General features: G+C 45.9%; 1 protein-coding gene across 3 annotated transcripts in view; it reads right to left on the reverse strand.

Annotated features, from left to right (window-relative positions):
* Window positions 1–15464, reverse strand: part of IL34 (interleukin 34) — a 69679-nt gene extending 54215 nt beyond the window's left edge. For all 3 annotated transcript variants that reach the window (XM_061137650.1, XM_061137644.1, XM_061137654.1), the window contains exon 1: window positions 15308–15464. The gene's annotated coding sequence lies outside the window, so the exon portion shown is untranslated. The remainder of the gene's footprint in view (window positions 1–15307) is intronic.
* Between the last annotated feature and the right edge of the window lie 1596 nt (window positions 15465–17060).

Here is a 17060-nt window from a genome sequence, read left to right on the forward strand (position 1 = left end):
AAGAATAACTGAACGCAGAGCAAACTTCACAAAACAACTTCTGATCGCTAGCTGAGGTCATCAGGCGCCCAGAAAAGCAGCCCATTGTCTTCGAAAGGAGGTAGGACAAAATATAAAAGATAAAAAGTGAGACAAAAGAGCTAAGGACGGAGATCCGTCCCAGGAAGGGAGTCTTAATAGAGGACGTTTCCAGACATCGGGAAACCCTCGCACTGGCGGGCCTGGGGGAAGTGTTTGAATCTTGGAGGGCAACCTGACTGGGAGGGAAACAATAAATAAAACCCACAGATTACGAGCCTAAAAGCAACTCCCAGCAGAAAAGTACCCCAGACACCCGCATCCGCCACCAGCAAGTGGGGGCGGCACAGAGAGGAGCGGGCGGCATTGCTTGGGGTAGGGTCCGGGCCTGAGTGCCCTGAGGACAATTGGAGGGAGCTTTTGTGAGTTGCCAACTTGAACTGTGGGAGAGCAAAAGAGAGAAAATGAAAGAAAGAAAATGAACCGGCCGGAACACACAGCCGGCCGTTCGCAGAACAAAGGGACCGAGAAAGTCCACAGAAGAGCTCTCAGGCTGCGGACCGGCCCAGCCCCACCGGAGGCAGGAGGCAGGGGGGAGGGGAAGGGGGCAGGCTCGGCCCCAAGGACCGCATCCCCTACCGCACTGCAAACAGGCCTCCAGTTTCTAATCAAAGACCTCCCGAGATTCTGGATGGTCGACATCCGCCGGGAGGGTCGCGGCGAGACACAGGGCGCAGGCACCCGACAGGCGCGGGCAGTGACTGGGGCTGGGGACGCGGAGGGCAGAAGGCGCAGGCACCCGACTGGCGCCGGAGGAAACTGAGACTGGGACCGCGGAAGGGAGTGGGCGCGCCGCACCTGGGGAGAGTGCGCCCGTCAAGCCCCTGGCTGCCTGGACCGCTCTGACGGGGAAGGCACAGAGAGCAGGCGCAGCTTTTTGTTCCGTGCTTTTGTGGAACACCCGAGGGCTGGAACCTCGCGCAGCGCGGGGCGCGCTCCATATAGAGCAGCCAGGAGCCTGAGCAGCGCAGACGGAGAAAGCAGCGTCAGCCCCTCCCGGCAGCGCCAGCCCCTCCCCGCAGCGCCAGCCCCTCCCCGCGGCGCCAGCCCCTCCCGGCAGCGACAGCCCCTCCCCGCAGAGCGACGGAACTAGCTACCTGAGTAAGAGTCCACCTCCGCCCGCCTGTGTCAGGGCGGAAATGAGACTCTGAAGAGACCGGCAAACAGAAGCCAAATAAACAAAGGGAACCGCTTCAGAAGGGACTGGTGCAACAGATTAAAATCCCTGTAGAAAACACCGACTACACCGGAAGGGGCCTGTAGATATCGAGAAGCGTAAGCTGGAACGAGGAGCTATGTGAAACTGAGCCGAACCCACACTGACCGCAACAGCTCCAGAGAAATTTCTAGATATATTTTTACCTTTTTTTTTTTTAAGTAAGAAAAAAAAATTTATTTTTTCTTTTTTATTTTTTCTCTTTTATTTTCCTTTAAAATTCCCTATTATTCCCCCATTACTCCTTAACTTTCATTTTCATAGATTTTTACGATTTTTTTAATTAGGGAAAAAAAATCTTTTTTCTTTCTTTTCTTCTTTTTTTTTCCTTTTTCTCTTCTATTTTGTATTTTTCTTTTTCTCTTATTTCTTTTAAAGTCCTCTAGTACTCCTCTACTACTTCTTAATTTTCATTTTCAATACACTATAACCTTACAAAAAAAAGAGAGAAGACCTATTTTTAAACCGAATTTCATATATATTTCTAAAATGTTTTGTGTGTATTTTGGTTTTTGTCTTTAATACAGTATTTTTAAGAGTCTAACCTCTACTCTAGATTTTCAATTTTTGTTTTTCAGTATATGATATAAATTGTGAACATTTAAGAATCCAATATTCAGTTCCCATTTTTATTCAGGAGTGTGTTGATTATTCTCTCCCAATCTTGACTCTCTGTTTTCTACCTGAGAACACCTCTATTTCCTCCTTTCCCCTTCTCTTCCCAATCCAATTCTGTGAATCTTTGTGGGTGTCTGGGCTATGGAGAACACTCTGGGAACAGACAGCTGCGTAGATCTGTCTCTCTCCTCTTGAGTCCCCTTTTTTCTCCTCCTGCTCATCTCTATCTCCCTCCTCCCTCTCCTCTTCTTCAGGTAACTCTGTGAACCTCTCTGGGTGTCCCTAACTGGGGAGAATCTTTTCGCCATTAACCTAGAAGTTTTATTATCAGTGCTGTATAGTTGGAGAAGTCCTGAGACTACAGGAAGAATAAAACTGAAATCCAGAGGCAGGAGACTTAAGCCCAAAACCTGAGAACACCAGAAAACTCCTGACTACATGAAACTTTAAGTAATAAGTGACCGTCCAAAAGCCTCCATACCTACACTGAAACCAACCACCACCCAAGAGCCAATAAGTTTTAGAGCAAGACATACCATGCAAATTCTCCAGCAAAGCAGGAACATAGCCCTGAACATCAACATACAGGCTGCCCAAGGTCACACCTAACACATAGACCCATCTCAAAACTCATTACTGGGCACTCCAGTGCTCTCCAAAGAGAAGAAATCAAGTTCCACGCACCAGAACACCAACGCAAGCTTCCCTAACCAGGAAACCTTGACAAGCCAATCGTCTAACCCCACCCACTGGGTAAAACCTCCACAATAAAAAGGAACCACAGACCTCCAGAATACAGAAAGCCCACTCCAGACACAGCAATCTAAACAAGATGAAAAGGCAAAGAAATACCCAACAGGTAAAGGAACATGAAAAATGCCCACCAAGTCAAACAAAAGAGGAGGAGATGGGAAATCTACCTGAAAAAGAATTTAGAATAATGATAATAAAAATGATCCAAAATCTTGAAAACAAAATGGAGTTACAGATAAATAGCCTGGAGACAAATATTGAAAACATGCAAGAAATGTTTAATAAAGACCTAGAAGAAATAAAAAAGAGTCAATTAAAAATGAATAATGCAATGAATGAGATCAAAAACACTCTGGAGGGAACCAAGAGTAGAATAACGGAGGCAGAAGATAGGATAAGTGAGGTAGAAGATAAAATGGTGGAAATAAATGTAGCAGAGAGGAAAAAAGAAAAAAGGATTAAGAAAAATGAGGACAACCTCAGGGACCTCCGGGACAATGTGAAACGCCCCAACATTCGAATCATAGGAGTCCCAGAAGAAGAAGACAAAAAGAAAGGCCATGAGAAAATACTCGAGGAGATAATAGCTGAAAACTTCCCTAAAATGGGGAAGGAAATAGCCACCCAAGTCCAAGAAACCCAGAGAGTCCCAAACAGGATAAACCCAAGGCGAAACACCCAAGACACATATTAATCAAATTAACAAAGATCAAACACAAAGAACAAATGCTAAAAGCAGCAAGGGAGAAACAACAAATAACACACAAAGGGATTCCCATAAGGATAACAGCTGATCTATCAATAGAAACCCTCCAGGCCAGAAGGGAATGGCAGGACATACTTAAGGTAATGAAAGAGAATAACCTACAACCTAGATTACTGTACCCAGCAAGGATCTCATTCAGATATGAAGGAGAATTCAAAAACTTTACAGACAAGCAAAAGCTGAGAGAATTCAGCACCACCAAACCAGCTCTTCAACAAATGCTAAAGGATCTTCTCTAGACAGGAAATGCAGAAAGGTTGTATAAATGTGAACCCAAAACAACAAAGTAAATGGCAACGGGAACACACCTATCAATAATTACCTTAAATGTAAATGGGTTGAATGCCCCAACCAAAAGACAAAGATTGGCTGAATGGATACAAAAACAAGACCCCTATATATGCTGTCTACAAGAGACCCACCTCAAAACAAGAGACACATACAGACTAAAAGTGAAGGGCTGGAAAAAAATATTTCACGCAAACGGAGACCAAAAGAAAGCAGGAGTCGCAATACTCATATCAGATAAAATAGACTTTCAAATAAAGGATGTGAAAAGAGACAAAGAAGGACACTACATAATGATCAAAGGATCAATCCAAGAAGAAGATATAACAATTATAAATATATATGCACCCAACATAGGAGCACTGCAATATGTATGTCAAATGCTAACGAGTATGAAAGAGGAAATTAATAGTAACACAATAATAGAGGGAGACTTTAATACCCCACTCACAACTATGGATAGATCAACTAAACAGAAAATTAATAAGGAAACACAAACCTTAAATGACACAATGGACCAGCTAGACCTAATTGATATCTATAGGACATTTCACCCCAAAACAATCAACTTCACCTTTTTCTCAAGTGCACACGGAACCTTCTCCAGAGTAGATCACATCCTGGGGCATAAATCTGGTCTTGGAAAATTCAAAAAAATTGAAATCATTCCAGTCATCTTTTCTGACCACAGTGCAGTAAGATTAGATCTCAATTACAGGGAAAAAAATTGTTAAAAATTCAAACATATGGAGGCTAAATAACACGCTTCTGAATAACAACAAATCATAGAAGAAATCAAAAAAGAAATAAAAATATGTATAGAAATGAATGAAAATGAAAACACAACAACCCAAAACCTGTGGGACACTGTAAAAGCAGTGCTAAGGGGAAGGTTCATAGCATTACAGGCTTACAAAAGAAACAATAAAAAAGCCAAATAAATAACCTAACTCTACACCTAAAGGAATTAAAGAAGGAAGAAATGAAGAACCCCAGGGTTAGTAGAAGGAAAGAAATCTTAAAAATTAGGGCAGAAATAAATGCAAAAGAGACTAAAGAGACCATAGCAAAAATCAACAAAGCTAAAAGCTGGTTTTTTGAAAAAATAAACAAAATTGACAAACCATTAGCAAGACTCATTAAGAAACAAAGAGAGAAGAACCAAATTAACAAAATTAGAAATGAAAATGGAGAGATCACAACAGACAACACTGAAATACAAAGGATCATAAGAGACTACTACCAGCAGCTCTATGCCAATAAAATGGACAACTTGGATGAAATGGACAAATTCTTAGAAAAGTATAACTTTCCAAAACTGAACCAGGAAGAAATAGAAGATCTTAACAGACCCATCACAAGCAAGGAAATCGAAACTGTAATCAAAAATCTTCCAGCAAACAAAAGCCCAGGACCAGATGGCTTCACAGCTGAATTCTACCAAAAATTTAGAGAACAGCTAACACCTATCTTACTCAAACTCTTCCAGAAAATTGCAGATGAAGGTAAACTTCCAAACTCATTCTATGAGGCCACCATCACCCTAATTCCAAAACCAGACAAAGATGCCACAAAAAAAGAAAACTACAGGCCAATATCACTGATGAACATAGATGCAAAAATCCTTAACAAAATCTAGCAAACAGAATCCAACAACATATTAAAAAAATCATACACCATGACCAAGTGGGCTTTATCCCAGGAATGCAAGGATTCTTTAATATCCGCAAATCAATCAATGTAATATACCACATTAACAAATTGAAAGATAAAAACCATATGATTATCTCAATAGATGCAGAGAAAGCCTTTGACAAAATTCAACACTCATTTATGATTAAAACTCTCCAGAAAGCAGGAATAGAAGGAACATCCCTCAACATAATAAAAGCTATATATGACAAACCCACAGCAAGCATCACCCTCAATGGTGAAAAATTGAAAGCATTTCCCCTGAAATCAGGAACAAGACAAGGGTGCCCACTCTCACCACTACTATTCAACATAGTGTTGGAAGTTTTGGCCACAGCAATCAGAGCAGAAAAAGAAGTAAAAGGAATCCAGATAGGAAAAGAAGAAGTGAAACTCTCGCTGTTTGCAGATGACATGATCCTCTACATAGAAAACCCTAACGACTCTTCCAGAAAATTACTAGAGCTAATCAATGAATATAGTAAAGTTGCAGGATATAAAATTAACACACAGAAATCCCTTGCATTCCTATATACTAACAATGAAAAAACAGACAGAGAAATTAAGGAAACAATACCATTCACCATTGCAACAAAAAGAATAAAATACTTAGGAGTATATCTACCTAAAGAAACAAAAGACCTATACATAGAAAACTATAAAACACTGATGAAAGAAATCAAAGAGGACACAAACAGATGGAGAAACACACTGTGTTCATGGATTGGAAGAATCAATATTGTCAAAATGGCTATTCTACCCAAAGCAATCTATAGATTCAATGCAATCCCTATCAAGCTACCAACGGTATTTTTCACAGAACTAGAACAAATAATTTCACAATTTGTATGGAAATACAAAAAACCTCGAATAGCCAAAGTAATCTTGAGAAAGAAGAATGGAACTGGAGGAATCAACCTGCCTGACTTCAGACTCTACTACAAAGCTACAGTCATCAAGACAGTGTGGTACCGGCACAAAGACAGAAATATAGATCAATGGAACAGAATAGAAAGCCCAGAGATAAATCCACGAACCTATGGACACCTTATCTTTGACAAAGGAGGCAAGGATATACAATGGAAAAAAGACAACCTCTTTAACAAGTGGTGCTGGGAAAACTGGTCAACCACTTGTAAAAGAATGAAACTAGAACACTTTCTAACACCATCCACAAAAATAAACTCAAAATGGATTAAAGATCTAAATGTAAGACCAGAAACTATAAAACTCCTAGAGGAGAACATAGGCAAAAAACTCTCTGCCATAAATCACAGCAAGATCCTCTATGACCCACCTCCCAGAATATTGGAAATAAAAGCAAAACTAAACAAATGGGACCTAATGAAACTTAAAAGCTTTGCACTACAAAGGAAACTATAAGTAAGGTGAAAAGACAGCCCTCAGATTGGGAGAAAATAATAGCAAATGAAGAAACAGACAAAGGATTAATCTCAAAAATACACAAGCAACTCCTGCAGCTCAATTCCAGAAAAATAAGTGACCCAATCAAAAAATGGGCCAAAGAACTAAACAGACATTTCTCCAAAGAAGACATACAGATGGCTAACAAACACATGAAAAGATGCTCAACATCACTCATTATTAGAGAAATGCAAATCAAAACCACAATGAGGTACCATTACACGCCAGTCAGGATGGCTGCTATCCAAAAGTCTACAAGCAATAAATGCTGGAGAGGGTGTGGAGAAAAGGGAAGCCTCTTACACTGTTGGTGGGAATGCAAACTAGTACAGCCACTATGGAAAACAGTGTGGAGATTTCTTAAAAAACTGGAAATAGAACTGCCATATGACCCAGCAATCCCACTTCTGGGCATACACACTGAGGAAACCAGATCTGAAAGAGACACGTGCACCCCAATGTTCATCGCAGCACTGTTTATAATAGCCAGGACATGGAAGCAACCTAGATGCCCATCAGCAGATGAATGGATAAGGAAGCTGTGGTACATATACACCATGGAATATTACTCAGCCATTAAAAAGAATTCATTTGAATCAGTTCTAATGAGATGGACAAAACTGGAGCCCATTATAGAGAGTGAAGTAAGCCAGAAAGATAAAGAACATTACAGCATACTAACACATATATATGGAATTTAGAAAGATGCTAACGATAACCTTATATGCAAAACAGAAAAAGAGACACATAAGTACAGAACAGACTTTTGAACTCTGTGGGAGAAGGTGAGGGTGGGATGTTTTGAAAGAACAGCATGTATATTATCTATGGTGAAACAGATCACCAGCCCAGGTGGGATGCATGAGACAAGTTCTCGGGCCTGGTGCACTGGGAAGACCCAGAGGAATCGGGTGGAGAGGGAGGTGGGAGGGGGGATCGGGATGGGGAATACGTGTAAATCTATGGCTGATTCATATCAATGTATGACAAAACCCACTGAAATGTTGTGAAGTAATTAGCCTCCAACTAATAAAAAAAAAATAAAATAAAAATAAAATTTAAAAAATGCACCAAAATTATATGTGGCACTGAGAAAGAAAGAAAAAAAAAACTGTCAGTTAAATTGTGATTTGCCATTGATCCTGATTTCAGAGATGTTAAAATGCAGGGAGTGGGAGAAAGGTGTGTTTTAGAATCAGTGGAGTATGGTAACACTAAGAGCCCTATTGAGCATTTGCTGTCTTACCCGAGAATTACAGACTATTTCCATATGCAGTGTCTTGCTGTTAATGGCTAGTTAGCAAGGCACTATAAGCCCAGAACCACCGTAGGCTGGTTTCAGCCTATGTTGGGGATTCCGTTCTTTGCTCTTATGGAAATCACAGGCTAGTTGGTGATCTTGGGAGGCAGGCCCAGAGAACATATACAGAATGATTCAAGGCTAGTCTGTATGGTGTGGACGGTAAATGTAATAAGAGCTTGAAAAAGGATGGATCAAATTCAGCCAAAGTGGTCCAAGTAGGCTTCATGGCAGGGAGAAGGAGACTTAAGCCAGAGGATGAAGGGTGGAAAACGGGGACAAGAGACATTACTGAGGAGGGAGAAGTGGGGATAAAGTGAGCAAGGAATGGAGATGAGGCTACAGGGCAAGTGCTCAGGACAGCAGAGAAGGTCCTTTGTCCAGAGCTGAGGAGCAGCATCAGGGTATCACGGGAGTCCACGCTGGACAGGCAGGACAACACCAGACTACAGAAGGCCTTCAACGCCACACACCTCTCGGTGTGCCAGGCATCACAGAGCCAGCACAGGTTGTGAGCAGGGGAGTAAACTGGTGAACACACTCAGGGAGCACTGTTGTGCAAGATGAGCTGGAGGCAGAAGCCAGGACATCAACCGTTTTCTAAGTCCCATGATGAAGGTGACCTCTGAGGGGTCTTTTTAATGGAGGTTCACATGCCTGAAAGGGCCTGGGGAACAGTTCTTGCAGGAGGTCTGAACCACGCCTTGAGGGAAAGGACTCCCAGGCCCTTTATGGAATTGTTCCTACAGGGCCTGGGCCAACTGGGCATTTGCCTGAGGAGGTACAGCTATATGAAGAACCATCCTCTACTCAGTAAAACTAGTACCAGTTATTAGATACAAGGGCTGAAGAACACATCGCTTATATATGTACGGAGTGTCAGTCACCATATAAGTGGGTCTTACCTGGTGGTCCAGTGGCTCTGTGATCCCAAGGCAGGGGGCCAGGTTCGATCCCTGGCCAGGGAACTAGATCCCACGTACAACAACTGAGCATTTGCATGCTGCAACTAAGATCCAGCACAGCCAAATAAATTTTTTTTTTTTTTTAAATCACCATATAGGGAATTCCCTAGTGGTTCACAGGTTGGGAATCCACCTGCCAATGCAGAAGACATGGGTCTGATCCCTGGTCCAGGAAGATCCCACGTGCCTCAGAGCTACTAAGCCTATGCGCTGCAACCTCTGAGCCCACATGCTCAGCAAGCTTGTGGAGTAGCCCCTGCCTGCCACAGTCAGAGAAAGCCCACGCACAGCAGTGAAGACCCAGCAGAGCCAAAGACAAATAAACCTGTAAATGTGTAATGCCAGAGTGAACCCTAATGGAGACTGTGAACTTTAGTAATGTGTTAATATAATAATGATGTGTTAATACTGGTTCATCAACTGTACCAAACTTATCACATTGCTAACCCATGTTAGTGACATGGGGCATTGTGTATCTGTGGCCGCGTGGCTGTATGGAGCTCTCGACACTTTCGCCTCAACTGTTCTGTAAATTAAAAACCGTCCTTAAAAAACACTATCACTGAAAACTGAAAAAGTGTACAATGAAAATGATTCATCCAGTGTTATGGGTTTTGCCAGCAGATAGCCCAGGGTTCAAGTCCAGATTCTAAACCAGCCTCAGCTTCTTCCTCTGGGGTTAACAGGCATGCACTATAGACTCACAGGTTCCAGAATGCCGTCGCTGATTATGTTGCCTCTATGATTTCTGTGGACAGGGAGAGGAGGAGTCTTCTCTGGGCTGGGAGGCAGACCAGGGCAAGTAAGACCAGGAGGCACCTTCTGCAGAGCTGTCATCCAAGAAAGGTTTCCCAGCTGCGGGAGGACACTGGAAAGTACCTGGCCCCAGCCCAGCCTCTTCTGGGCCAGCTGGTCTGCTGGCCTCTGTGCCTAACCCGCCTCACTGGGGCCTGGGACAGAGCCTCCAAGGAGGCCAGCAGGAGGGCTACACAGCCTGACACCAGTGCAGGGCAGGGAAGGGGCCTGCAGAGCAAGGAGGGCCAGAAGGATCACCACCCTCCCTGCTCTGGTGTGCCCTCTCCTCTGTGAGGCCCTGGAAGCCCCAGATCACCTTCTTCATCCATGAAACAGCACTTGCCAGGCCCGCTCCCAGGGCGGCAGTGAGGGTGCCAGGAGGCAGTGGGGGAGAAATCTTAAGGGTACATTAACGCAGCCAAATAGCAAGTGGCACTATTCCTACTGCTGTCAGATCAGCTACCAGTGTAAAGCCTCCAAGGCACCCAAGGGGAGAAAGACTCCTGACTTCCAAACAGGTGAATTCACCTCTCCAAGCCTCAGTCACCTCATCTGTAATATGGGAGAATCCTGGGCTCTGTATGGGTTGGGTGAGATAGTGCCCATCTGGCAATGGAGATGCCTTTATCTTTATTTTAAAAAAAAAATTTGGCCACGTGTAAAATCTTAGTTCCCCAACCAGGGATCGAAGACTGCAGTCTGCAGCAGGAGCGCGGAGACTTAACCACTGGGCCCCAGGGAAGTCGAGATGTCTTTACATGGTAGCTGCCTGCACCTCCATAAGGTGTCAAGGCCAGCCCCACGAACTGAGTCATTCTGTAAGGCCGCCGCCCCGGCAGGGCTTCCTCTATAACTCTGAGGACACAGGAGGCCGTCGGACTGCCACTGTTAGGGGTGGCATCTATTGACTTGTGGGTGCTGAGCCTGGGAACTTGGACAGATTGAATCATGCAGACAATGTCTTGGCACCCAAAGAGCTGCATTGGAAAAAACACAGTTGCAAAAAAAAAGACAGAATGAACTCACTCAACAGCTATGGGAAAGACTTGGAACCTTGAAGAGAGTTGTCAAGCAGGGTCCTGTTTACCAGAAGGCGAAGGGGGATGTTGAGTGACCAGGAGCCTGGCTCTCAATCCAGGCCAGGGTTGTCTGCCAAGGGTTAACCTTGAACCCTGGAGCCAAGCAGGTGGGGCCTGGCTCTGCAGAGAAACCAGATGGAGGGAGCGGGGCAGCTGCTAAATCCCTGCCTTGTGAGAGTGTCAGCTCCCAGGGACTGCCGTGGGGCAGGGGAGCAGGGAGCAGCCAGCTTGCAGAGGCAGAGGGCTGGCGCCAGGCTGCTTGGGTTCTAACTCCAGCTCCGTGGCCTGCTGGCTGACTTTGGGCTGGAGACTTAAGCCTGGGAACCGGGAACGGGGCCTCAGTTCCCAGCTGTAAAATGGAGACGATAGTAGCACCCACCATCTGGGGTTGTGGTGAGGATCTCAGGTCAAGCCAGTTCAGCATTTAACACAGTCTGTACCCAGAATGGCAGCAGCTACCGTTACTGTTATTTAGGGGAAGGCTGGCAGCATGCCTCCCCCACTGCCTGCCCCCTCCCTCTGACTTGGGTCCCATCTTTACACAGGCCTGGACTGGATCACATCACAGAGGCACAGAGCCTAGGAAACCCTCTGGCCCTACCCTTGCCTCATGCAAGAGTCTCATCTGCAACTTGCCCAAACTCTCCTTACATGCCTCTACTAATGGGGAGCTCAGTACTCCATAAGACAGCCCATTCCACACTCAAACAGCTCTGATCACAAGTTCTCCAGGTGGATCTAAAATCTCCCATTCAAACTGCCCCTTAGTGGGAGTGGTTTTTTTTTTTGTTTTGTTTTTGCCGGGGACTTTCCAATGTCTGGAACCTACTCATCCCACAAATGCTAGGAGCCCTCTGGGCAGGGCCTCAGTCATCCCTTCAGGAAGTCTCCCCTGAACCTCATCCTGAGCATCTCATGCAGAACAGCACAGCTGCTCCCCACAGGGACACACGAATCTTCTCCAGTGCTGAGTCTGTGAGGCAAAAAGTCTTGATGTGTCCAGAACCTGACATTAATAATAATTCAATTCACTTGCCTCATTCAATTCTTAATCCCTATGAGGCATATACTACTCATCCCCCCACACCAAGTTTTAAACGGTAGTGATATACACAGACAACAAATCTCAACCATTTCTAACTGTCCGTGTCAGTGGTGTTAAGTACATTTACTTTGTTGTGCAACCATCACCACCATCTGTCTCTAGAAGTTTTTCATCTTCCCAAACTGAAACTCTAAACCCACTGAACGATAACTTCCCCAATCCCTCCTTTCCCCGGCTCCTGGCAACCACTTTTCTACTCACTGCTTCTACACATTTGCCTCCTCTTAGTTACCTCCTGTCGGAGAAGGCAATGGCACCCCGCTCCAGTACTCTTGCCTGGAAAATCCCATGAATGGAGGAGCCCGGTAGGCTGCAGTCCACGGGGTTGCTGAGTCGGACAGGACTGAAGTGACTCGGCAGCGGCAGCAGCAGTTACCTCCCGTAAGTGCAATCATACAGAATCTGTCTTTCTTTGTCTAGCTTATTTTGCTTAATATCCTCAAGGTTCATCCATGTCATAGCATGCTCCAAATTCCCTTCCTTGAACGGAAGATTAAGGAAGTCTGTGGGTGATAAAGCTTGGATGTGGCGAGAGTCCTGAGCCAGGACGTGGGCATTCTCGTGCTATGAGAGACAAGAGGCAAGCTTGACCAGCAGGGCCTGACCTTTCTGAACAGCTGTCCACAGTAGCAAGTCCACATCTCTTTGGCCTTTTAGATTCATTGCCCTGACCTCAACCTTGCTCACTGTAGCTACATCCCCACTCCTCCTCTTCACCCACTTAAGAAGGCCCCAAATGGGAAGTCCTGGCCTGGTTCTCCAGGCGTGGCTATTGAGCTTTCCTGGCTGAGATGCACAGACAGAACTCTCTTGGCGCTGCGGGAAGCTCAGGAGTACATTCCCAGGATGACCGCAACCCTATCCCGGGGCACGCCACCCCCAGTGTGGGACAGGGCTGTCAGACAGAAGTGTGCAGGGCAGTCAGAGCCCAGAAGCTCCGGGATTCTCACAGACTTAGAGGCCGCTGTCCTCAGACTGCCGTGCACCCTCTCTGGGTCACGGGGTCAGACTGTCCACTTCAGACAGGATGCCTCTTCCTCCCAAGACCAAGGCTGGGTCCTGGACAGCTACCATGGACAGACAGGGTTGCAGGGGTGGGGGATGGGGAGATGTGGCCTCCAGAGACACTTTGCAGACCCCCAGAAGGAAGGAGCTGGAAGAAACCTGAGTGCCCTTAACTCTCACCAGAAGCTGGAGAAAAGACCCTGGCTCTGAGGATGGCAGAGCTGGACCAGAGCCCCAGAGCCCTGGGCCCCGACTTGCAATCCAGGCTCCCCCACGCCAGCTTATCTTGTCCTTCCTCCCCATCTTTGCCTCACAGATTATTCTTCCCTTTCAAGCGGGGTATCTGGGAGTGCCAAGGCAGCCGCTGTCTCCTCTGTCCCTTGGGATGGGCTGTACACCTGTGCCAAGAGCAGGGAGCCTGTGTTATACACCTCTCCAGAGCATCCAGCACCATGAATGATGAGTGTTTGTTGACTGACGATGAACGTGAGTCTTCTGCCTTTCATGGCTAATTCTGGTACTTTCCCAAGGGCTCTGGGACATAGTCTTGACCTTCCACGGTAATGGGCCCCTAAGTGCCAGCCGCTTGAGCTCTATAATTTCATGTAATTCTTTAGCGCAGGTATTAATATTCCCATTTTACAGATGAGGAAACTGACACTCAGAGGAGTCCATTGACTGGGAATTGGTATGGCTAGGATTAGAACCCAGCCTGGGAGCATTTCTCTGTGCCTCGATGTGGCCTCCCAGTGGCCTACCGGCATGGATGTAGAGGGGAACCCTCCACCCTGTGGAGGAACCCTCCACCCTGTCCAGTGGGTGGAGGGTCCCGTGGGGGAACCCTCCACCCTGTCCAGTGATCCCTGAAACCTGCCCTTTGAGGAAGGTGGCTAAGAGGTGGGACTGGTGGCGTCAGAGCTGATGGCTGGTGGCCAAGAGTCTGGGTGACCAGTGCCCAGTTCACCAGCCTTAGCTGGATTGGGGCAAAGTTAAACAAAAAACATCTCTAACAGGAGGCTGAATTAGAAGGGGGGAAGAGGTCAAAAAGATGCCCTTGCGATGACTGTCTCAGTTCTGCGCAGCTTCTAAGCGGCCCAGAGAAAGCCCCGGGTTTGAAAGAGCCTTCCAGGGTGCTTATTACACACCAACGTTGTTTTACAAATACTATTTCTGCCTTTCCTATACCGCTAAGGAGTTTTAAAGTCTGTATTTTACATGTGAACTAATTGAATTTATTAGGTGAGGGTTCAAGGTCAGGCAGATATGCATATAAGCCCAGGCTCTCCTGCCTTCACAGGCCAAGTCTTAACCACTGTACTAAACTGCCTCCAGCCCACTTCCTGAAAAATTTAGAGAAAACAAGTTCCCCACCCACTCCCTCATGCCTCACAGTCCTGAAAATCTTATGAATGAGCAGACTCCATGTGTAACATGATCTGAGCTACAAAAATGTTCTTGCCCTTTATCCCAAGTATTTATTCTGGATGGAGAATAAAATCCAAGGAGAGATTAAAAGAAAAAAAAAATCTAAAAGAAATTATTTCCACAGAGTTGTCCATAAAAGTCGAATTATTAATCACGAAACACCTGGAAGCAATCTAAAATTCACAACTAAGGGACAAAGGATGCTTATCCTGGCGGATACCACACGGACTTAAAAATCAGTTAGTTGGTTTCAATGCAAAGTGCAAAAGCAGAACATTCCATTTTAATTTCAGAATACTGTTGCAACAAAACCATCTGAAAGAAGAAGGCTAACTTATGCCATTTTATTTTTTTCCTTTCCTTTAGAGAATTTTAAGTCAATTTCTGATAAGGTAACTCATGTACATAATTCATGCGCACAGTAATACATTAAGGTCTAAAAACCAAAGCAATATCCGGTGGAAGAGCCCTCAGTAACCCATGACAACCATTTAAGAATGTGGGTTTGTTGATTTACAAAACTCAGAAGGGAATGCAGAGAGAAGTGACTTGCTTTATAGCTATTTGGATCTGCTTTTTTCCTGCAAAGCTGATGAAAGCAAAGGTTTAAAAAAGAAACACAGAGCAGAGAATTCACACCATTTTTCTAAGACGTAATTCAGAGCTTCTTGCTGGGACTGTTTTTCAAGTCTAGCTCAAATCCCTCTTGCTGTGATCTGTGAAGGAAGCAGCTAAGTTGGGTTTTGGACAAGTCAGGCAAAGAAAACCACGTGAGAGAAAATCAACCACTTTCTTACCTGTTCAAGTACCAAGATACAGTCTTCTAGGGCTTCGCTGGCAGCTTTAAGGGGCTCCAGGGCTTGGAACAGGTACCAAGGGCAGGGGGCAATGGGTGCCAGGTGGGAAAGGCTGTGGCTTCCCCCAGCCCACAGTCCAGGCTTCCCGACTGATGGGAAGGGCGGGGAAAGCAGGCCACTGCAACTGATTCAGAAACTGGAGCCAGCAAGGGCGGGGCAGGGCCACGTGGCCCCAGCCTGCCTTGGAGAGTGGAGTAGGAGGGGGCCACAAGCCCAGAGGATCAGCCAGGAACTCTTCTGACCGAGTGCGCCAGGCAAGTTAACGGTGGAAGGCCCCAGACCAAGTCTTGGCTCCCAGGCAGGATGGGCTGTTTTAGGGGGCCACGCCAACTCCTCTCCATAGCACATTTATTCCGACAAGAACCCTTCCACAAAACTCAACAAAACTGTAGTGATGTGGTACTGTCCGGACTGCACATGTACACAGGGGGACGAACTTCAGAGGAAGAAAAGGCCTTTGATAAATATCACCAGTGTTGAGGACCAATCAATACCCAGCCTACGGATGGAGACCTGAGCCCAGAGAGAGGAAGTATCTAAGCCAAGATCACACAGCCAGAGGGCTTCCTTCTGTCCATGACTCCGGGCCTGTCCTGGGGTAATGCGTGGTGTGGCACATATATCTGTAGGAGTTCCTGGTGACACAGCAGATGCTCAAGCCTATCTCCAAGGACAAGGAGCGCTCTCTTTGCCTGGGTCAGAATGAGAGCCAAGAACGGTTCTGCCTGCAGTTCTGTGGCCACTGAAGGGTGAGCTCCATCTCTACCTAGTTTTCAGAGCAAGGTCCCTGATGTACTCAGACCATATCTGGAGTGCTTAGGGGTGGGCCAGTTCCCCAAGGGAGCCTTACAGGATCTTAGTTCCCTGGCCAGGATTGAACCCAGGCCACGGCAGGGAAAGCGCCAAGTCCTAACCACTGAACTACCCGGAATTTCCTTCAAGGAATCCTTCAGCTTCTCTACCAGTGGACAAGTAGAGATTGTCCTCAAGGGATTGGGGAAGGGCTGTGTTCAAAGCATCAAACTATCCAAGATAGTTTTCAGGTTTCCCTGATACAAGCACAGGATCCTTCACTAAGAGGTCCCTTATTTAACATTTAGGATTCCACAGCACCTGGTTTGGGAAATGCTGGCCTAGATATTAGCGTGTCTTATTCTGGATGTTAGTGCTTGGCACAAGTACTTGTTCAAGAAATTTCTCAAGAAATGGTTTCTCAATTGGACTGACAAAACCGGATTCCTGGTTTGGCCCTGGACTTCCAGTAAGACAATAATGCCTACATTTGGAATGTACTGGGTTGGCCAAGAAGCTCGTTAGGATTTTTCCATGTTACAGAAAAACCAGAACCAACTTTTTGGCCAACCCAATACTACGGCTAACTCCCTACTCCCATCTGCAAGACAGCGACGACAGTGGCCACACCCTCAGCAAGGTCTTGCTGAATTTCTGCCCAGCTGAGTCGGGCGGTCGAGCAGCCCATGGGAGGACAGATGGGGTGGAAGTGACAGGGGTACAGCCACAGGCTGGGGCCCTGCAGAAGACAAAACTCCACTGTGCCCTATCTGGGACCTTGTGGCTTAGAGGAATAACCCTTTCTTTCAAGGCATCACATACAGTTCAAGATAGGGGTGGCTCCAGGTCTCCCAAGGATTTTGGACCCAAGTTCAGTGGCCAAACCTCCTCGGATCCCCAG

Source organism: Dama dama, chromosome 4 (assembly GCF_033118175.1).
Source record: "Dama dama isolate Ldn47 chromosome 4, ASM3311817v1, whole genome shotgun sequence".
In the NCBI taxonomy this organism is placed as follows: domain Eukaryota; kingdom Metazoa; phylum Chordata; class Mammalia; order Artiodactyla; family Cervidae; genus Dama; species Dama dama.